The following is a 24,616-nucleotide window of genomic DNA, read 5'->3' as shown; positions in this document are numbered from 1 at the left end:
CCAATCCCGATGCTGCCAAGGCCTCCCACATCTCCCTCGAGGAGTGATACAATTTCCCCACCAATCCAAAAATTTCTCTGTTCGAACAGTGGGCGTTGACCCTCAGCGTTTCCCGCACTTTCTTATGAACTGCCGAATCAGAGCTCAGCCCATTTGCCCCTAAAACAGCGCGCGACCGGGCGGCGCCAGCGCGTACGTTGGACGCTCTGTGTCTGCTCGACATTTCCCCTCTCTCTCACACCTGGCACCCGGCGGTGTTCCTTTTTGATACTTGCCGGTCAGTGGCCCAATCCCCTGGGACCCCCGGCCCCTGCACAATGCTCTTCCGGCGCTCGCCAGCCTTCGCCTCCCCGATTGAGCCCGTCCACTACTCGCCTCCAATGGCAAATATACTTTGCTTACACCTACAGCATGCAACTAAATATTATCATTACCAAAGCCCATATTATTTCAGACATGTGTTTAATCATCACGTATCTCTCTTTCTAATCCACCTAATAAGACTAATTACCCATTATGTGGGTTTATTTACTTCAAACATGCAGAATAATCTGCGAAATGAATGTCACCAATGAAAGCCACCTTTCATAACACCTTCCTTCCTGGAAATTTTATACAAGCAGGATGATTCTCATAGTGTTATCATGCACAGTGTAAAATTCTCATTTACCCGAGCAAAGAAATATTAAGAACCCATCTCATTCCTAATCTCATTCATTCATCCATTCAATCATGAGTACTGCCTCAGATTTTAATATTTGCCATGAGAACATTTGCATTTAATGTCGCCTCTCTTTCTTTCACAATATCGACTTACGACTTGCCTCAAACACTGTCTCATGTCCTTACAAAAATGTTCAAGAAAAAGCAAGGAAACAATGTTTATGAAATTTAACTCCTTATGAAACAGCAGATCTTAGCATCAGACTTAAGGTCCTTTCCTACGTAAGTAAATTTTTTCTAGAGTGGCGACCTACATTTAATTATTTTAAACAAGTAATTACATTATCATTTGAGTTAACTTTAAGAAAACATGTTATTGTTTCTGGGCGTTTGTCTGTTCTCATGTTTTCGTTGAAATTCAAACATACAATACTTTTTAATATGTTCTGAACAGGCCCAGTACCTGTATCATGTGTAGACATGTGAAATACAAGATAAATAGCAATTTAATACTTCGTGGCCGCTCTACTATCATGAAACACACATATCGTTAAAACATATCATTGAATCACACAAAAATAAACATATAAAACATACATAGACACTGCATAATGAAACATTAAGACACAAAACATAATAGAAATGTACATCTATAATAATATGAAAGCAAAAGATAAAATACAAAATACAATAAGACATAAATATGTTATTTCATGGATAAATTATTGTCGTTTTTATGATGTCCTTTGCTGATTCTGAAGAAGTTTTAGAACACACATCAGTTGAATTTAGTTACAGAAAGATGTTGATATTCACCGACTTAACCATGTTGTTTTCACTGGCACTATCAGAATACTTTACACTTGTAGATTAATGCATTTGTGGCGTTGTTGAAAGGTGCTGATGGACCCCCAGACCCACGGCTCGATGGTGGCTCAGCAACAATGGTAATCATTCAGGAATCTCCTCTGACGTACAATAGGCGTCTTAAATTAGCTGCAGGACTGCCAGAACTATGGCTGGTACAAGAGGTGTAAGATGACGATTTAATTAGTAGTGCACAGATGTTGTGCTGTGTACTGACAGGGCTTTAGGAACCTATACTCTTCTTCAGTGACTAAGGACTTGTGTCACTGTTTCCTATTTCATTCTTCATGTTCTTCCAATCTCAGATGTGTACCTAGTCTTCTTTCTTCATGTTACGTTTCATCAGCTATTGTTTTTGGAAGGGGAAATTTTGTGACAGTTAGGATGGCTTTGGATGCATCCACACGAGCTGTGTTTACTGTTGCCTCTCAGTCAGTGTTCATCCACTACAACCTCGTTGTCTGCAGCGAGAGAATGGGCAGTCAACCTTGAGCCACCCTCCTCTCCACTGGGCCATTCATGCTTTGGACCCCCAACTATGACGGACAGCTGTTGTGTCGCTTCTCCTAGAAGTCTTTTTTCCAGCATTATGCTGCATACAACGAAAACGTTTATTATTCAACATCACAAATGTGGCAGATACTATTGTTTAAATTGTCAACAACAGTACAACTACAGACTTAGGTAGCTGTGTTATTAAGATTATGGATTACAGGATTATTATCACATTATTGTACAAACATCAAAAAAGTTTTGCATCATCTGGGTTCCAAGAGTTGCGGAACCTGCACAGAAAATTGGATTAGAGATCAACATAAACATCATTTCCACACTTTTTGTTGCTCATGGAAACCACACATGGCATGTTGTACCAGCATACAGCGACACTTTCAGAGGTGGTGATCCAGATTGCTGTGCACACCGGTGCTTCTAATATCCAGAAGCGCGTCTTCTTGCATTGATGCTTGCCTGTATTCGTCGTGGCATACTATCCACAAGTTCATCAATGCACTGTTGGTCCGGATTGTCCCACCCTTCTACGGCGATTTGGCGTAGATCCCTCAAAGTGGTTGGTGGGTCACATCGACCATAAACACATCGTTTCAATCTATCCCAGGCATGTTCGATAGGGTTCATGTCTGGAGAACATGCTGGCCACTCTGGTCGAGCGATGTCGTTATCCTGAAGGATTTCATTCACACGATGTGCATGATGGTGCTGCAAATGGTTGTCCATGAAGAAAAATGCCTCGGAAATATGCTGCCGATACGGTTGCACTATCGGTCGGAGGATGGCATTCTTGTATCGTACAGCTGTTATGGCTCCTCCATGACCACCAACAGTGTAAGTATTGGCCCCACATAATGCCACCCCAAAACGTGGGGAACCTCCACCTTGCTGCACTCGCTGAACCATGTGTCTAAGGCGTTCAGGCTGATTGGGTTGCCTCCAAACACGTCTCCGACTATTGTCTGGTTGAAGGCATATCCGACACTCATCAGTGAACAGAAAGTGATGCCAATTGAAAGGTGGCTTTCATTGGTGACGTTCATTTTGCAGATTATTCTGCATGTTTGAAGTAAATAAACCCACATAATGGTTAATTAGTCTTATTAGGTGGATTAGAAAGAGAGATATGTGATGATTAAACACATGTCTGAAATAATATGGGCTTTGGTAATGATAATATTAAGTTGCATGCTGTAGGTGTAAGCAAAGTAAATTTGTCATTGGAGGCGAGTAGTGGACGGGCTCAACCGGGGAGGCGAAGGCTGCCGAGCGCCGTAAGAGCATTGTGCAGGGCCAGGGGTCCCAGGGGATGGGGCCACTGACTGGCAAGTATCAAAAAGGAACACAGTCAGATCATTTACCATTTGCTTATCCAGGGGCATAATTAAATCTAACTTCGCATCAACTTAGCATTAAGAGCGAGAGCCAATCTTACCAGTGTAGTATATCTAAGAACAGTGTACAATTTGTTTAATTTGTTTTCATTAATTATTTGTTAAATGTGATCTAATTTCTATCGTGAGATAATTTACAATAAATACAAGTTATTTACAATATCGCTTTTGATTCAGTAGTAGGTGGTAGTTAGCCATCACTGTCACATTAATATATTTTATTCGTGTTTAATAACGGCCACTACCCCGAGTAGAAGACCTCCACATGGCTTTACCCTGCCAGGATCGATATTAAAACTGGTAATTAAGAAAAACAGAAAGAGAGGCAAACCAAATAACGAGAAGAAATGACTCAGTGGAAAATTTTCAGTAATTGTGATCCAACATTTGGTTGTTTCACGAGATTTGTATTTATATGTGCATTGTATTTTATTGTGTTGCTTATGTTTTATTTTCTTTTGTGGGGAGTGTTGTGTATAATTGTGCTGTAGTAAATAGGAGTGTATTTGTTTGCACGTGACTTTGAAGGCAGGTTCAGATTATCAGATTATAGGATACGTAGTTATGTCAGGTTGTACAGTAAACTTTGTGTGTGAATTAAAGTTAGTGTGATAGTTCATTGTATGTCAGAGAACAGATTTAGTCGTGTGTAGTACATCTATGTTATGTACAAAATCAGTGGGGTTGTAGTAAGGGTAATTTGATGCTTGCAAGGGCAAGAACACATAAAATGGCAGACGATGTGAGTTGGGAAAGAAATGAAATGATGACAGAGAATTGGGGCAACACTGATAGTTTACACGAATTACGTGAAATCAACGACGAAAGAGAGAGCAGTTTCGGCAGCGTGAGAGCCGGTGCAGTGGAATTTAGTGAAGCAACAACGTTCGATCAGTCAGCTCGTGGCCAATTAGCCAATCAGGAGATAAGGGAACAATACGTAGAGCCGGTTATTGGGTTATTGTAGTGCATGAGTACGGAGAAATTTCTCCTAGAGGGCGGAGGATACCGACAGAAAATTTCAGTGAGGTTCAAAGATATAGTTCAGGACATAATGGTCCGGTCCAACGCAAATGTATCGTGACGAATTTTGTGCAAGTCTAGAAAGAGTAAGACAAGACAGGAGACGAAGACCCGCGAGTTATGACGGAGGGCAACCCAGTAAGAAACAAGATCTAGGCGTAGGTGTGGCGAGCATTTTGGACTATCTAGAACGTTCATCACAGGATGTGAAGACAGTCCGTACAGAAACACAGGCGACGAGAGGACGCCTATCACAAGAAGTGAAGACAGTTCGTAAAGAAGTGCAGGCGATACGGAGAGAAACATCTGAAGTTAAGGACGAAGTCAGAGCCATGCGAATAAAACTACGACGTGAAATAGCGGAAGCAAAGTGGACGGCAAAAGAAGCAAAGATAATTGCGAAAGGCGCGAAAAGAATAGCTAAAGAGACGAAAGAAGGAACAGAAAGAACGACAAAAGTGGGGTAGGTAGTTATAACTAGATTACAAACGAGAGTGAAGAAAATTGAGGAAACTGTAACCAGTAAAAATACGGAATCGGAAAACGGATCGTTTTCGGCAGAATTCTCTGAATTTAAGAAAAATATCGAGAATGAGTTGAAATTACTAACAGCTGACGTTATGTCGAAAGCAAGATTGGGCAATGTAGACACTGAAACCGTTCAAAGAGTGCAAATGACGTCGACAGTAGGAACAAACGCCGGGGTCAGCCGTGCAGAAAGAATTTCTGAGGACCGAGTCGTACATACGATGGAAATCGACACGCGATCGCACAATGTAAAAAGAGAAGGGGGAAGTAATGGTCTAAGTTATCACGAAAATCAAACGATTAGTTCATCTCAGGACACGAACAGGATTATCAACTCGCAGTACAGTAACGGATCGTTCGGGACAAACAATTGTAGCCCGCTGCGACGTACTGCAACGGTGTTAACGGATTCAAGAAACGTACAAGAAATGAGAGGAAATGTCGAGTTCGAAAATACGCGCGAAGAAGCAATGAACAACAGTAACTATCTGGTGACGAGGCAAAATAGATACGGAGAAGGGTCATTTGAGTACAAGCACTTTCTTTCTGTAAGAAAATTTCAACATTTCAAAGACGACAGCTATGTCTTGCATCCAAAAACTTTCATTGGTGAATTCGACTTAACTTTACCACCACAATGGCCACTGATCTACAAGGTAGATTTTGTATGTCTGCACATCGAAGGTGCTTCTGCAGAAAGTATGCGGGGCATCGCGAGAGACTGTTCATCATATAAAGAATTTAGAGATGCTTTCATGAACCGATATTGGTCTCGTGAAACGCAGGACAGAATAAAGCAAGAAATCTTAATGACAAGGGACTTCGAAAATTCTGGCTTCAGAAGCGTTGTGAAATTTTTCGATAATATGTTAAAAAGGAACCAGTATGTCGATGACCCGTGTAGTCCGGGGGAGATCATCAGAGTTTGTTACATGAAGTTGCCGTTGTCTTACCAACAGACATTGCCAGGACGATGTGGGAATGACGTGGAGACTTTTAAAAGCATTGTACGGGAATTGGAATTTGCATTTAGAGAGCAGCAAGCTGGGGAGAAAAGAACAGCAAAGGAGGCACAAAAAGAGAGAAGAAATGAAAACATAAATAATAATCAAAGCCAAAATTGGCCAGCCAGTGCAGGAAATAGGCAAAACAACTTTGGAAGAAACAGAAACGGAGATAGTCAAAATCAGGACTGGAGGAATAATAATAGATGGAGAAATCAAGAGCCACAGAACTGTGGGTAGCAGCAACAAAAATAATTTCCCATCACAAAACTTCAACAGAGAGGATAGGCCGCAAGTCAAGCAGAATTGGAGATCACAGGCACACCAGAATGCATATGAACTGGAAGCAATCAAAAGTGGTAAAGCACTAGGTGTGCATCATGTCAGTCATCTCAAGCAGTTAGAGGGTAGTTTTGGATGACAAGACACTGGGACAAATGTACATATAGAGTAATTAAATGTAAGTAAAATAAGACGTTATGTGTACATTTCTTTAAAATAATATGGTATAGAATAATATTGCTGAGGGGAATTCTTAATAAACATTTTGAATTGAGTGATAATTTAACATAACATTTACTGGAATTGTAGCGTAACATATGTAAACCAGTTAAATTTCAGGTACTGTGTAATGTTTTCCAAGATTGTAACTCTTAGAGTATTGTTTGTCATGTGGTGAATCGAGGTAGTGGGGTGAGTGTTAATTGTGGTTGGTGTGCATTACGTCTCACCGTAGTTGTGGGTTTGATTTGTGTCTGTAGAGACAGTATTAGGAGGCCTGTCTTACCGCTGTGTAATGACGCACCAGTTTGAGAATGTTCGTTTGATTTATGTTACTGTCCTTAGAGACGTAGGTGGCCAGTTTCTAACAGGAGTGAAGAAACGCACCATTTTCGAGGGTATTTTGAGTGTGTTGTTGCGTCCACAGAGACGTGTGGTGATCTGTCTAGTACGGAATGTCTGGACGCACCGAATTCGAGGCTTTAATGTAGCGATGTGGGTTGTTGCGCACGGTGGTTTATTTGTATTTGTCTGGTATGTTCCATGTGTGCTCGTGTGAATGCCAACAAGGTTGAAAGAGTAGGTTATCGAGATAATCACAAGACAAACATTCTCAAGGATGCGCAAGGCTGGAGAACTTGTTTACAAACGTGTAACAACTGTAAACATGAATACTAAAAATTTAATGCAATTTTTCAGGAATCAGTGTTATTAAAATTTAATACTCTACAAAAAGCATAAATATGTACAAAAAATCTAAGGAATATTGGGTCTGAAGAAAATAAGCAAAGGAAAGGTATCAGGAAGAAAAACAGAGATGTCGGTAATTGATAACTATAACTAATCTGGGAAAGAATCTGTTTTTTATTTTAATCATAGGAAATGTGGGGTATCCAACGTTGATAGCAAGAACAGAACGAAAGATAACTTCCCTTCCTTTTTCCTTAGTCCTAGTTGGCCAACAATTCCCCAACACATCCTAGAAACCTTATATTATGACTGCATGATGAAGTATTGAAGTAGAAACTACAAGTCATTTATACAGTATCTATAGTAGAAAGTGAAACATTGTAGTAAGAATTGGTGGTGGTATATATTCTAACGAAATGTTTTCTTTCCCTACAGCAAAACGAAAAAAGGAGATTGATGTTATTTTGTTTAAATTGACAGATATTGATATTATTGACAAGTGTAAATGTATGTAAAATATGTAATTTATGTCTAGAGTAGAGAGAGTTAACTTTGCAAAGGATCCTATAAAATATAATGTTTTACTTTGTATAAAACTAAAAAGGATGGAAATTGTTGTAAACAGATGGATGTGGATGTTTGGTCTCAGAGGACTGGCACGCAGAAGAGGGAGAGTGTTTGCCGTAAGTGGAGTACCAGCTGCAGTGGGACGACAGTGAGGAGAAATCACTGTCACTTTCCGTGGCTGAAGTAGATAGCCAGCTGGCGGGCTGAGGGCACATGGAAGGCACCCCTTCCACTGGAGCACTCCAGCTGACCGTGAAATGTCTGGCGTGGCGAGAAGTAGGACCTTCTCCTTGTAAAAGACTCTTAACATTGCCACTTTAAGCGTCTATTGTGGGTTTCCTTGATTGAAGCACAACATTATGTATGCTTATTGGAGCTAATACTCAGTACCATATTGAAGACTTCAAGACACATTGAAAAGATATGAAACACTTCTGAATGTCCTTTGGTTCAGTATATGTCTCTACAGTCAAATTAAAGTTAGAAGAAATTTGAACGGCCCTTTGTAATCCTGAAAAATACTCAGCAAATGGACACACCACATCTATTCACACTGACCATTTTGTTTTTGATAGCCCATGGAGGGTTGATCTAATATTTTTTTATAATTTTCCACCATTGGAGAGTACAATGAAAAAATTGTATGTTTTCGAAGCATTTCCGAAAAAGTGACTACATCTGCACAACTCTACTCAGCATGGAAAGCTGCAAAGAGTTAAAGAATAAGTACTACAAGGAAAAATTTACATAGTATTTTCTTTTAATGTAAGCTTTTGAGTTATCTGCATATAGCACCTGTTGTCATAACCCTAGATACACCTCTCTAAAAGCTGTAAGCCATAATGTTTCATTTGACTGCAAATCATGTTATTGATCGAATGACTAGTCTGCTGCTCATAGTCAACAAAGTCAAGAACACCCTGTCTAGTTCTTTATTGACGTAGCACTTTGTAAAAACATTTTGCTCTATTTGGGCTTCATTGGGAGTTGCATATTCTGTAACAGAAAACTATTTGTTACATTTTACCTCTATTAAAATAAATAGTTTGGCGAAGAAAGTCTCTGCTATCCAATAAATTCGTTCTGAACACCATGTCATAGATAATGAGATATGCACTTGCTCCTGTGAATGGCCATTGCTCTTGTGAGTGGTATTGTCTCAATACACACAGGTGCTCTGGTACGAGTGGTGCAGTGGAGACACTGTGCGTATGGAGAGGACGGCTCTTCAGGATGACACAAATGTAAAAGAAGTAAATACCACCATGTGTCGAGGGATTCAGGCCTGAAACTAGTAATGTTATAATGAACTCATTTCAAGAAAACTTGTGGCTGGTTTCAGTATTTCCTATAGTGTAATGCACACTACGTGTGCTGCGGTACGAAAGCGATCGCTGTGTAGGGTGTGATAATTTACTGTTTTACATGTTTTCAAAGAGCTACTGCACTGAACGGTATTTGTTTAAATATACACGTTGTAATTAATTGCGCACTATCTCGGCATTCTGCGTCCCCAAAATGCAGTTTCAGGGTGGAAATGACGTCTATAGGCTGGGCGAATGCGAACACACACACACACACACACACACACACAGACACACACACGCATACAGGTGTGATCGTCCGGCCTAGTACGGCCTTCACAAGTTGATTTACATTTCTCTGAGGCACGTTTCTACCGTAATTTTTACAAGTCAAATATAAAGTTATTGTGTGTGTAAGGGGACCTGATAGGGTGGGAGATAAGATCGTTTAAGCAAAAATTAGATCTGGTGCATATTTTGTTGTTAAATAAAAATGATTAACTGAATGTCCGTGTAACTTGTTAGGTTACTAGGATATGGTGATTGTCTGATTCATATTTTTACGTGTGTCTTCCTGAAAAAAAGTAGTTAAACATTTAAAGCTATGCATTTTACGTGTGTTTCCTGAAAAACGATGAAATAGTAGCGAAATCCATATTTATGTATGTTGTCTTAAAAAATCATGAAACGAATATTTGCGAAAATTAAAAAGTGTTGGAAAATAGCAACGAGCCCGTATTTACGTGGATTTTCTTAAAAATGTGCAGGAGAAAAAGAAAATAGCAAAGCAATATCCGACTCCATAAAAAAATGGCGAAAATTAGCCACGAAACCGTAAATAGCGTTATACGTTGCAGAAAACAGCGTGGGTTCGCATGTGCCGAACATTTGCAAAAACTAAGCCAAAACCGTTGAGTGCTATAATGCGCCAGAAATTTGCATCAGCTGAGTCAAGTCCACGTTAAGAATGACAATGTTAGGGGCATTAGGGAGGGATGGGAGGGGGGTGGTGGTGGTGAGGAAATGACCAGTATCAGCACAGTGGGTGTCATTCTTTTGGGTCATAAATTACCATGATTAAAAAATGATATTTATCACTGTACACTAAAAGCATCGAAGACCTGAGTATACATGAGCCCACTAGGTCATCAAGTTGCCCATTAATTATGATCATCATCTAGACAGGTATTGACCATTAATTATGGATTAATATACGAAACATGTGCCCTAATGAAGGGCCATTAAATTAGGCTAGTGCAAATGGGCAGTTCGTTTAGTTAAGGAGGAGAATTGGTGCGCACATTTCTTCTACCATAATATATCTGGGAAAAGTCATCCAAGCGACCTTAAGAAAAGTGACCCCATAACACAAGCAGTAGGAAAAGCAGGTGCCAGACTGAAATTCATACAAAGAATCTTAAGAAATGTAGCTCATCAACCAATGAAATGGCTTATAAGGAGATTGTTTGGACGATCCTTGAGTATTGTTCATCGATATGTCATCCTTACCAGGTAGGACTGATAGAAGAGAGAGAGAGAGAGAGAGAAGATATAACAAAGACTGGCGCGTTTCGTCACGGTATTGTTTAGTCGGTGCAAGAGCGTTACTACCGAGATGTTCAACAAATTTCATTGGCAGACGTTACAGGAGAAGTGTTGTGCATCACAGAAAGGTTTACTGTCGAAATTTTGAGAGAGCACTTTTCAGGAAGAGTCGGACAACATTTTACTTTCCCTTCCCCCCCCCCCCCCTCCCCCCTCCTCCCTAGATGTGTTTTGAGTAATGACCACACAATAAAATTCCAGAAATTAGAGCCAGCAAATAGGCTTATCAATAATCATTCTTAGGCTAGTTAAGTAGCTTCTGCTGCACAGCACCCGATCCTTAGCAGGTATAACAACAATATTTGCTTTTCTGTGTAATCAGGTGTTTGGGTTAGCACACACTTCGTGTTATTGATGTTGATCGTCACCGTCACGTATTCTGTTTTGCATCATAACAAATATCGTTGTTGCATGATGTTTTATATTATATTGCTGATTACGAAGTCACACATAGCACAAAGGAACGATCGCTGGCGACAGGACTGTCTTTGCGTGTACCATACAAAGTGTCCATTTGGTTACGTGTATTTATCAAGTATTAATGAACATAATTTATATCAGACCTGCTGTTTATGTGAAGTCATCAACAGATAACGTAATCCCGTAATATTAAAGGTTTCATATGCCATCTGAACTTTATTCACTGCGTTTTTGTTTTGTCACCTGATGAATCTGTTGGTTGTAATTTATGTTCGTTGTTTGTTATTTGCACGTTGTTCGTCCTTGTGTTGTTTTCCTTTATACAAGAAATATCATGGTTGTAGGTGACATTTTATGGGCATTCTTTGTATTAACTGCGTAATGGCTTGACACTCTTTGTACAAAATTAAAAACAATATCACACCTCCACAAATCCTATTAAGTTGAGAGTGATGTGTAGCTTTTTTTTATTTGGAAGTGAACATTGTTTATGCATAAGATGTGTGCCCCACAGATCTAATGAGCAATAGATAGGCCATGTTACTATGATTCTCAGCCTTGTGTCCAAAAGCTTAGGGGTCATGCCAAGGAGCAAGGTAATACTTCGCAGCCAATGCTCTATGTAAAAGACTTCTGCTTAAGCGACAACTTGTTGTGGTCAGACTTCCCTGAAAGCCACAGAAGATAGATAGTTGCAGATCACAAATACAGTGCTTTTCTCTGAAAGCTGACTTGCAGCTGAGAAGGGAAACTCCCAATTGCACCTCCATCAGATTTAGTGGTAAGATGGCCTAGTGAATAGCCCATTAAAAACTCAACACAGATCAAGCATGAAAACAGCAAGAAGGTTTATGAACTGTGAAAAAAAGCAAAATAGAAACAGTGAACGGTCCAAGAACGAGAAGTGCAGCCTAAATCAGCAACGGCATCGTGGGTAGATGGTCATGATGTTGCACCTCCAAGGGTGCGAGCCATGTTCCAAACTTCGTCGTGCCATTAATTTTTTTCCGAACATTATGAACTGTCCCAGTCATTCAAATGCTTGTTCACATTCGGTAGCCTTGGAAGTTGTCATATTATACATTGGTTATAGAGCATGAGTCATGTAGTAAGAATATGTTACCATTGCAAGTAAATGTGATGAATAGTGAGAGGAGGCGAGATACCACAAAGACATCTCACAGAAATGAAAACAACAAATAAACGAGTATGAACCATGTTACAACAAAGGAATTCAAGAGTCCAGACTTCTAAAACTTAATGCAACTTCAAAAACGTTAAAAACATAGTTTTCGACAGATCACAGAGAAACTGTGTGACATGAAACTGTGTGTTCATTTGTTGCTGATTATGTGACATACTGTCATGTTTTCATCATTTCATTGGGAGTGATCACATTCACACTCACACGAACACCTACAATGGGCAAGGAGGCATATCTCACTCATGTACCAGGTGTTCAAATTATGTGCCTCAGTAAGAGATTCCTGTCATATGATTTATTTGCTGTCACTAATGCCGTGTATGACACACCAGATGTCTTTTTCGGTGGTGGTTTCGGTTGACTTGTCGCCTTGTCATTGAAACATTTGCAATTGCCATTCGAAAGCCAATTCTTTTCGGCTGCTAATAGAGTAGTTGTGCAGAAAGAACTGTCATTATAGGTCCATACCTTACACTTTGATGTTGCAAATGGACGTTATACCACGACACAGACACACATTTGAATAAAGTTAACATAAGAAAAAAGGGTATTAGTAAGGGTTCAACAGAGCTCCCCCACCTGACAGTAAAATACACTAACCACTTAACAACAACACCATTTCTCTTCCTGGTTGCTCTACATTGCACTTCATGTTCATGGACCGTTCACTGTTTCTATTTTGCTTTTCTTCCCAGTCCAGTCCACCTTCTTCCAGTTCTCATGCTTGATCTGTGTTCAGTGTTTAATGGGCTGTCAACTGGGCCCTCTTACCGCTAAATGTGAGGGAGGTGCGATGTGGAGTTTCCCTTTAAGGGACTCCACTGGGTTCTAAAGGACCTATGATGTTTGTGCAGAGCACTTATAGGTCTATCCACTAATAATACTACTAATAATAATAATTTTATTCTCATTCGGCCATTACAGCAATAGACAATGTCATATACATACTAAAATGCAATTAATAGTTTAAAAGAAACAACAGGTTTCTTGTTAACATTGTAGTATTATATTACAGTTGATAAATTCTCTTATATCATAGAATGGGTGGAGGACTAGCCATCACGAATTGTTTGTTTGAATAATTGTTCAGGTAATTCTTGAACAAATTGAGGAAGATTATTAAATAATTTGTACCCCATGATTTCATAGCTGTTGAGTCACTTTGACAATCTGTGGTAAAGAATATAGAGGCACATATTCCTTCTTGTATTGTGGCTGTGTACATTTTCTCTGGTTTTTGTTTCTGGTAATTTCTTCTTCGTATAAATTAGAACACAGTATACGTACAAGTTTTTAACAGTCATGATTTTTTGTTCATAGAACAATAGTTTACAGTGTGCCTTATATGTAGAGCCAGTAATTATCCTAATAGCTTTTTTTGCGGTATTAATATGTAAAGTACACAGCTAGAGTTCCCCCACAAAATAATTCCATATGTTATTATACTTTGAAGAAATGAAAAATAGGATATTCTAACATATTTTTCAGGAACACAATCCATTAGTCACCTTAACAGGTAAATAGCTCTTGACAACTTACCACTAATATATTGTACAATTTGACCCCAAGATAAATTATCATCTATGTATCCCCCCCAAAAATTTGACATAACTTGGGTCATCTGACAGGAGCTTATCTCTAAGACTAAAAACCGTCTGCTGTGTTTTGTTTTCATTCAGCAGGAATCCATTTGCCTTGAACCAATAGGATGCTTGGTCAATTGACTTTTCTGCACAAGTTTTAAGGTTATTGAAATCATCACTAGCATGAAGAAATTTTGTATCATCTGCATACAACACAGTGGTGGACTTGATAAATGATGGCAGATCATTTATCATTATTAGGAACAAAAAGGGCCTAGTACAGATCCCTGTGGAACACCTACCTTGACTTGTTCCATACTCGACATTTCTTTCCTGCACAAACAACTTGCTTTCGATTCTGAAGATATGATTTTATTAATTTAAGGCTGTTATGTCTAATGCCATAGAATTCCAGTTTTTCTAGGAGTGGCTTATGCTTTACACAATCGAAAGCTTTGCTTAGATCACAAAATGTGAGTTGAGCATAGCCCTTATCGTCAAACACTTGACGAAAGTAGTTGACTACAAAGTCTATAGCATCCACAGTAGACAACTTTTTCCTAAAACCATATTGGGATTCACTAATTATTCCTAATTTTTCAAAATAAACAGATAGCTGTTGGTAAATTACACATTCCAGTATTTTAGAAAAAGCTGGGACTATGGAGATTGTAACTGGAAGGTGAGTCTATATCTCCCTTTTTATATATTGGAACTACCCTAGCCACTTTGAGTTCTTTGGAAAAATGTCCATCAAATATACATTTATTTATACAGAATGTTAAGGGGTACACAATATAGTCTACTATTTTCTTTAGTATATTACAGGATATGTCATATATATCTACACTGTCTGAAGATTTCAACAGTTTTACAATGCTTAGGACAAGACGAGGTGAGACCTCGCAGAACATAAACGTGCCTGTGTCTGTTGGTGTTCTGCAAAAAATTTTAGAAAGTAACTCTGATGAACTGATATCAGGTTTGATTATAGTATTTCCTACATCTTCAACAGATTTAATAAAGAAATCATTGAATTTTTGGGGACTTATATTCATATTTTTGCTTCTTACATCTTTAGCAACACCATTTTAATTTCCATACAGCTTTGCACTTATTTGTGGAATTATCAATGGTATTGAAATTATGTGCTTTTTTGGCTTCCACAATGGCTTTGTTATACTCATTCCTGCATTTTATATAGGCAAATCTGGCATGTTCTGTTTTCTGATTGCTACATATATTGTGCAACACCATAACTTGGTTTTCCATATTTGATAATCGTTTAGTGTACCATGGATTTTGTCTGTTTGTAGCCCTGTTTGTAAGGCCTTTGTCAGTTAAATTGCATTTCTTTATGGGGAAGTTGTCATTAAATTATGTCAGAAATGTTTTAAAAGATCTCTCAAATAATAGTTTCCCTGACAAATCAGCACTAAGACTATAACTTTTGTCACCATGACATTGGTTGAACCAGTCTCTCTCAGCAAGGGACTTACAGAGCTGAACAATTATCTCATCTGTGACAGGTCTGGTGATTACAACTTTTGGGGCAGGCTTAGGAATATTACTCTTATCAATACAGAAACAATAGTTTAAAGATACAGAGTCTTAATCTGAAAATGGAAACTCTGTAACAAAACATGATTCTTCTGTAGTTTTAAAGTTGACAAAAATATTGTCAAGAGATGCTTTATCTCTTGTGGGCCTGTTATTGATTGAGTGCAAATTGCACTGTCTTTGAAGGTTTTTCAACTCAGTCACAGTACATTTATGTGTTGTTATATCAAAATCTGCATTCAGATCTCCACCATAATGCAGCCATCTGGTCCCTGTTAGTACATCTAACAGCATGTCCAATGTTTCTAGAAGTACATTGATGATACCCTTAGGTGACCTGTGAAGGGATACTATTACTAACTCATAGTTATCAAGTTTGACAAATACACTCTCAGTAACCCAATGTTCACTCAGACAGAAAATATCAAATTTGTTATCTAGTCCAAAACTGTTTACAATAAACACACCGGTGTGTCAGACCTACCATACTTGCTCCGGACACTGCGAGAGGGCTGTACAAGCAATGATCACACACACGGCACAGCGGACACACCAGGAACCGCGGTGTTGGCCGTCGAATGGCGCTATGCGCAGCATTTGTGCACCGCCGCCGTCAGTGTCAGCCAGTTTGCTGTGGCATACGGAGCTCCATCGCAGTCTTTAACACTGGTAGCATGCCGCGACAGCGTGGACGTGAACCGTATGTGCAGTTGACGGACTTTGAGCGAGGGCGTATAGTGGGCATGCGGGAGGCCGGGTGGACGTACCGCCGAATTGCTCAACACGTGGGGCGTGAGGTCTCCACAGTACATCGATGTTGTCGCCAGTGGTCGGTGGAAGGTGCACGTGCCCGTCGACCTGGGACCGGACTGCAGCGACGCACGGATGCACGCCAAGACAGTAGGATCCTACACAGTGCCGTAGGGGACCGCACCGCCACTTCCCAGCAAATTAGGGACACTGTTGCTCCTGGGGTATCGGCGAGGACCATTCGCAACCGTCTCCATGAAGCTGGGCTACGGTCCCGCACACCGTTAGGCCGTCTTCCGCTCACGCCCCAACATCGTGCAGCCCGCCTCCAGTGGTGTCGCGACAGGCGTGAATGGAGGGACGAATGGAGACGTGTCGTCTTCAGCGATGAGAGTCGCTTCTGCCTTGGTGCCAATGATGGTCGTATGCGTGTTTGGCGCCGTGCAGGTGAGCGCCACAATCAGGACTGCATACGACCGAGGCACACAGGGCCAACACCCGGCATCATGGTGTGGGGAGCGATCTCCTACACTGGCCGTACACCACTGGTGATCGTCGAGGGAACACTGAATAGTGCACGGTACATCCAAACCGTCATCGAACCCATCGTTCTACCATTCCTAGACCGACAAGGGAACTTGCTGTTCCAACAGGACAATGCACGTCCGCATGTATCCCGTGCCACCCAACGTGCTCTAGAAGGTGTAAGTCAACTACCCTGGCCAGCAAGATCTCCGGATCTGTCCCCCATTGAGCATGTTTGGGACTGGATGAAGCGTCGTCTCACACGGTCTGCACGTCCAGCACGAACACTGGTCCAACTGAGGCGCCAGGTGGAAATGGCATGGCAAGCCGTTCCACAGGACTACATCCAGCATCTCTACGATCGTCTCCATGGGAGAATAGCAGCCTGCATTGCTGCGAAAGGTGGATATACACTGTACTAGTGCCGACATTGTGCATGCTCTGTTGCCTGTGTCTATGTGCCTGTGGTTCTGTCAGTGTGATCATGTGATGTATCCGACCCCAGGAATGTGTCAATAAAGTTTCCCCTTCCTGGGACAATGAATTCACGGTGTTCTTATTTCAATTTCCAGGAGTGTATTTTAACACCTTTTATCACATTTTTTGCACATAGCATACAATTCACTGATGGTAATTTACCGATATTCTCGGGGAGATTTGCCACTACATCCATATGCGCCGCCATCTTCATCAAACCAATGGACCTGCTGTTAAGCTACAACCTTCTTGGCGACTCAAGAATGCAGAGAAACACCTGAATATGCTCATAGTTATTTCTCAGGTGAGTCCAGTGGAAGCCTACCGCTGACACCGAGGCTGGAAATGGCATGTAAACACCACCTGAATTCATTTGCAATGCGCTGGCCACCATCCAGGGACTTTCTGAAGTGAGATCGAAAAGGTTGGCACCCTGGACCAACACCTACGTGATGGAGTTACCCAATGTCGATCATACAATGTGTGACTTTGCAAACTGAGTCCATGAAAGGAAAGGCTATAAAGCGAGACATTCAGAACCCTGAAGTCCAAGATTGGGGAAGGAATAACAAAACTGCCGAACAGGTGCTTTCTGAGTCACTTAGAAGGCAGTCTAGCATCATAGCATTCAAGTTATGGCTTTCATGTTCATTCTGAGACTTGTCCTGGAGATCTTATGCGAGATTCTCGTGTGACGCCATGTTGGGCGATTCACATGCAGTTTCGCTGTTTTTGCCTTTGCATTCTGGATCTATGTGAGCCTCTTTTCTACGCAGATTTCAATCATCCGGAGGTCCATCGTCATTTTTGACACCCTCAGTTTCCATTTCATGTTGGAGGGTCTTTCTGTTGATCTGATATTTGTACAGCTATATAAACATTTAACTGGGTTCCCACTGTGTGATCCCTACCTTCTCATATAACTTGGACGCCAACTGTATAGCCTAATTACTGCAGGCACTAGACACTGCTTGTCCACTGGAAGCTGGAGAGTGCCTGCTCTGGCTAATACAATAAAGCTGCATTGACAATGTTCCTGGGTGCATTATGTGTTCCCACCTCTCACCATATGAAGGTATGTCCAGAATTGTCAAACATGATGTTTTGGTCATCCAGGTGTTATGATGTAGGGAGGCATAACGTTATATAGAGTTACTGACCTCCAAATCTTTGACACGGTACACTCACTGGTCAACATTATTTTGATACTGTACTCCTTCCTCAAGCTCATCTCTTCAGTTCTGCATTTGGCCCTGACTTCATTTTCATATATTACAATGCACGACCGCATCAAAAAGCACAGGTTGAGGACCTCTTGGAATGAGGGAATATTTGAAGAATGGCCTGCCTGTCCACCAACTTAAATCCCTTCAAACACAAGTGGGATGCATTGGAAACATATTTCAACCCACCCACATGCACCAACGACCATTCAGCAATTGTCAACCATGCTGGTAGAAGAATGGAACGCCCTACCACAAGAACTCTTTACCAATCGTGTGGCCAGCATGGGAACACGTTCTAGAGCATGTGTTGTCATCTGTGGTGATCACTCACCCTATTAAGGAACATGTCGTGCCTTTTGTAATGTCCAGGGGACCATCATGAAGCATGGTGACTTCAGAATAATTATTGTCTTTGAATAAAAGTTTTATTTCTGTTCGTATCATTACATATTTCTTTCACTTAGTGTATTGTAGTGTTACAGTTCTTTCTATGTATGGTCCAAGTTTCATTGTACGGTGTTACTAGGCAGTGACACATCATGTGTAAGCTATTTTTAATCTTAAGTTTTGCACACCAGTGTATTCATCATATTTAGTGTCCAGCATTTTACCACATCATTTCCAATTCCATTTTAGAGTAGGAAAAAGATGTGAGTGAATTACATACGAAAGCATGTGGTTCCACGCCTTGGAATTAATTGAAAGATTTATATCATCAGCGTGGGATTTGAGATTTCAGCACAAAGACATTTTTGAATGGAATAGATGGATTGTCCAGCAGCAAGATCTGTAATTCGATCTTAAACTCTGCCACATTACTCTTAAGAGATTAAATTTTTGATTGCATGTGTGTCCTTTTTATTCTGATATTAAGCCCATGAAGTCTTTATGGATATGGTTGTGCACTGATACTATATTCATGCTTTGCATTTTTTGAGCAAGAGAAATATTAATAATAATGACAGACCTTAAAAAAGATAATGTGTTCTGACAAATGTCACAATTTCAGTTTTTGCAGAAGTCTCTGTAGAATTTAAAACTAATGCCAGATAGAATCATTATAACACACTTCTACTTCCTAATGGCATCAAACATGTACACAGAGTTTTGCAAAAATTAATAAATAAACAGTAAACCTCTATTTTAAATTACCTGTAGGAGAACTCAAGCATAGTACAAATATAACTGAATGACGGATTCAGGTTTCACATGCATGGTTTTGATCTGCCAATTGTCCTAAAAACTTAACGCTTTCTGTTTCTTATATTTCACTGAAATGTGCATTTTTCACCTAAAACGTGGTTGTCGGCCGGCTGCCACAGTATGTAAATCTATGCCAATCGTGACATAGGATAAATGACATGACCACATTGCTAATACTCTTAAGTCCAGATATCTCCACAATCTGGCTACAATGTAGGCTGCAAAATTATTTTGGATGAAGTATTGTCTTCTGTTCGAGTTGTTATCCTACATCTACACCTGTGGGCTAGTGGTAAACAGTGCCTCATCTGAATTCAGTGTCTCACTCTCAAAACTGCCTATTGTGTAATTGTTTGTAGCGCCTTTCGTCTGAATGCTGAAGTCCTGAGTGTGATGGTAGCACACCTCCAACGCATTCCACATTTAGACACACAGGTAACAACAGTTCCGTCCAATAACATTTCTATGTCAGATTTCTTGGCAGACTGTTTCTCTTTGAACGCTGCACATGTCAAACTTCTCCAGGACAAGCCTGCAGGTACCCACAGTGGCTGTCACAAAAGAGCTGTGCGCCCTATCCCTGTTTCGAAACCGTCAGCTACTGCTCATTACTTTGGAGAGCACAAAATGTCTTACCGTTGTTGAGCGATGCTCTGCACGAAATGTCTATGATTTCCATTTCACGCGCGATGACAATTCAAGCAGACGACCGGTTTTTGTATGATGAGTCTGACATTACGCTGATATGCAAGACGTGAGTATGGCTCAAACTTAATTTTATTGTTTGTAAACCAATCAGAGTACCTCACCACATTGTTTACTGTTATTATTAGTGCTTTATATCTCGTTTATTTTCCTTTTAGAAGCGATTCTTCATGTAATTTTTTGTCAAGCTGCGTGAATACCTTGCACTGCATGCTCTGTAGCAACTCAGGCACACTGATCATTTTTAGGTCCATATATAGATTCATGGAGAACTTAATGCGGATCGAAAGTGATATTTAAGGCACTGAGTTAGATTTAAACCAACACAGTAGCCCAGTTTTGAAGCTACCAAGAGTGTAAATAAGTTACTAACGCCAGAGTCAGTAAATGTCTACATGGGTGCCTCAAGCTATTACACACTTAAGAACTATATTTGCTTAATAACTACTCCCCTGACAGATGGATCCTATGTGACAAACAAAACTCAACATCATGTCGTTGACGGTCGAGTCGAAGTTCTTCAGAGATGTTTGTATAATGAAGAAATTTAATATTCACAAGCAAAAATCTTTGACCATTAACACATCTTACTTGAGTCGACCCTGGGAGAAGAATTAATGTGGAAAAGTTTACTTCAGAATTTGTTAAAGAACTGCTAGCAATTTCTAGCTCCATTAAATAAAACGGAAAACTGGAACATAGAGTGCCCTGGTCTGCACTGCAATTAGAACCAAGAACTCCCTTCTCCCTTGCATCAGAAGACATGTGTGAAAGTAGTGAGCTACTGCTGGGAACTGGTCTCTCTTATCGTAATATTGGTCACGGAGCTTCAAACACAATGTAAACACAAGGATAGTTGAGTCTTACAAGAAGTATGGCATTCCTGGAAGTCAAACATTAAATTTTGTGGCTTAGTGTCTCATATTACATGAGGATTATGTGGCATGAGTCATCGAATTTATAAAGAAATGTCAGAGGCTACATATACTTAAGAAATTCAATTAAATTTATTGCAGAATTCCACGTTTTGGAAACTTTATGGCGTGGAAGGGTGCTGTTAATGCCAATGTTAGGTAATTTCACTGCAGGACTAGAAAAGCCACTGATATTACTTTCCACTAGAATCGTGCATGAGCAGATTTGGACATCCAGCACAGGAAAATGTCTCGCACTAGATTGGATGTCCAGAACCAATCATGCACGATTTCACCTTTGAAAATTCTGTCTTCTTGTGTTTGTAAAGTACATGAATAGAAAGTGTCATGGCGAAAAATGGGCTTTGACGTCAACAATGAAAATAAACAGTTTGTATATAGTTAAGATGTTTCTAAATCTCATGATAGGAAATTGATTCTAATATGTAGCAAATCCTTTCAATCACTGATTAGAAACATAGAATAATTTGTGGTAATGGTATATGTTCCTGAGGTACTGTAACTGATGTTATGGTCTTTATTAGGTTTACATTGCTACATAACTATCAACACTGTAGATGTATTATGATTTCTGTAGGATCATAATTATTTTTGTTTTAGTCATAGAGTGTACATATTACAGTGAAGTGGAAAGAGATATTTTATTTATGCCTCTAGAGATATGAAGCTGATCTGAAATAAAATATAATGTAAACATAATAGTGTTCTGGTAGACATAATGAGCGAATGGTGACTAGTTATGCCCAATAGCACAAAATGTAGTTTCAAAATTAAGGAATTAGAAAGCTGTACGTACTGTATGTTATCTACAAGAGCCCTGAGTCACAGAGTAAAGAATAAGAACAAAACAGAACTGTTGAAATAAGACCATTACTTCATGATATCCCTTTATAATATCATGAATGGCAGCCAGGATTTCAAATAAAAATTTAGGAATTGTGTTTTAGTATTGAAGTAAGCATACTGTAGTGATGATAGGAGTGTCTCGTAACTATCAAGGATGAACACAGCAGTCAGTCACATATTAGTCTGTGTTTTATAGCAGATCTTGGTAAATTTCAACAACAGTTCAGTCATCATCAGCACGTATAGTAGCAAGTCATATTGACCCAGAAAATTTGTATAAGCACATGCTGTTAAAACGGCCTTAGACTTTCTGTAGCTCAATCCACACTCAACTGAGCTATGGACAGTTGTATAAACAAATATTGTTAAAATAAACTTAAACTGTCTGTAGTTCGATTGAGTGTGAATTGAGCTTTTAAAATCGTTTTAAAAACATGTGATTAAACAAGTTTTCTGGGACTATACGACTCACTACTAAACATATTAATGATGGCTATACTTGAGCTGAAATCTAACTTGTCCTGCAAAAAAAACACAGATTGATACATAATTGATACCTGTGTTTATCCCTAGTCATAATCATTTCACACTCGCTGAACACAATAATTCCAAATGGAGTCCAATCTCTATAAGTGTGTCTTATGTTGCTAGATACCTTGGCGTTACTTGTAACTAACTATGAGGTGGTATGTCATCTCCCATACATTTACTATTGGTGTGTGAAGGCGATGGTGATCCACTAATATTTTTAGAAAAATATGAGATATTATTAAACTTTTTTCATAGTCCTCAGTGGAGAAAGTATAATATAGCGACTGTTGGCGACATAAATGCTGCATTTGATGTAACAAAAGATACACACAATGTATACGACTTTAGAGATGTTAAGACAATTTTATTTTAATTTCACTTGCTATAGACCTACAAGAGAGATTGCATGTCTTGTCAATATACTGACAAATGTAAACAGAGATTTAAAATGTTTTTATGTAGCTGTATTTGCTTTCTCAGGTCATGATTCAGTGTGGCTAGTAGGCCTACTATGAAATCTAAAGAGCTCAAAGATTCTAAAATGTATTGTTCATACTATTGACTCTTTGATTAAATAAGTTCTTAGTTCTTACGACAAGAAGAATGCTGCTCAGGCTACTTTTTGGGATCTTAGCAAGACTGTTGATCGTGTAGAGCATGATTCGTTTCTTAAGAAATTACTTTATTATGGAATCATTAAAACAAAGTCGGTAATATTTTTGAATCATTTCTTAATAACCATAAACAAAATTGTGTGTACTGAAAAGGAGAGATCGCAGACACCTGAAATTAAGTGTGGTGTGCCATATTGCTCAGGTTTGCGTCCTCTGTTTCTTATTCTAATGATAAATGTTTTGCAATTATATATATATATATATATATATATATATATATATATATATATATATATATATTCATTCCACTCTCCATGCTGATGATATCACTTTTTTCAATGTCAGCTAAGGCTGACAACCTTCAGACTATGATTAAAGACATCCTGTCACAAGTTTCAATTTTGTTTTGAGTTAAAGGATTTTTGATCAATGAGAGTAAACCTCAACAAACTATACTTAGTTTAAGAGATCTGCCATGTTATCGTATTGATAGTAAATTGTCTTGAGATCCACACATTAAATACGTTAATAGAGTATTGTATTTGTCAAGACATTTGAAAAATCGTGTACCCTTTATTTATGTAAGATCAGCCTGTTTTGGCTTTTTTTCGCAGTATTATATCATGTCAGCTTATTACAGACTCAGAAAAACTTGCCCACTGCATTGTTTATAGGCCTAAAATATTAACTATAATAAACTTGCACATTTTTACTGTTCTATTATATACAAATAACAACTTGTCAGAATATTGGTGTAGACAGGATTTATACTCTCAAGGTACTAAAAATAACAGGCATGTTGAGATACCTTACTATAGACGATCTAAATAATTGAACATCCATGAAGTGGTGGGTATAAAAGTGTTCAACAAACCTCCTCTAGAATGGGTGGAAGCTCCATTCGGCTTGTTTATGCACAGACTGTACAGTTGATTACCCATCAATCCTTTCTACTCCATCAATCCTTTCTACTCAGTGAATGAGTTTTCTGACTGTGAAAATACGACGGTCCAGTGGTGGTTCTTTGGGGGGGGGGTGTCCTGTAATGTATTTTGTGTCATTAATGTAACATATCTTGTTCAAATTACTTTTGCTTAAATATTATACTTTATTGACAATTTGTTGTAACTTATTACAATGTTAGCTCATAGAAACTAATCTTTGTTCTGTGTATACTGTATATTTATGTACATTTGTAACTTGACATTGTCTGTTGTTCTAATAGTTGACTGAAAATAAAATTTATTTATTATTTTACTTGTGGGAATGTATTTGCAAGTTTTCATTGCTTGTGGAAACCCAGCTTTAGTTCTCTTGTTGTAACATACGCTGTACAAGTGTACAAATTTGATGTAATGAGATATCCCTCAAAACACATCAA

This window comes from Schistocerca cancellata, chromosome 5 (genome assembly GCF_023864275.1).
Source record: "Schistocerca cancellata isolate TAMUIC-IGC-003103 chromosome 5, iqSchCanc2.1, whole genome shotgun sequence".
Lineage (NCBI taxonomy): Eukaryota > Metazoa > Arthropoda > Insecta > Orthoptera > Acrididae > Schistocerca > Schistocerca cancellata.
The sequence above is the reverse complement of the archived record's forward strand: the minus strand, read 5'-3'. Positions refer to the sequence as shown.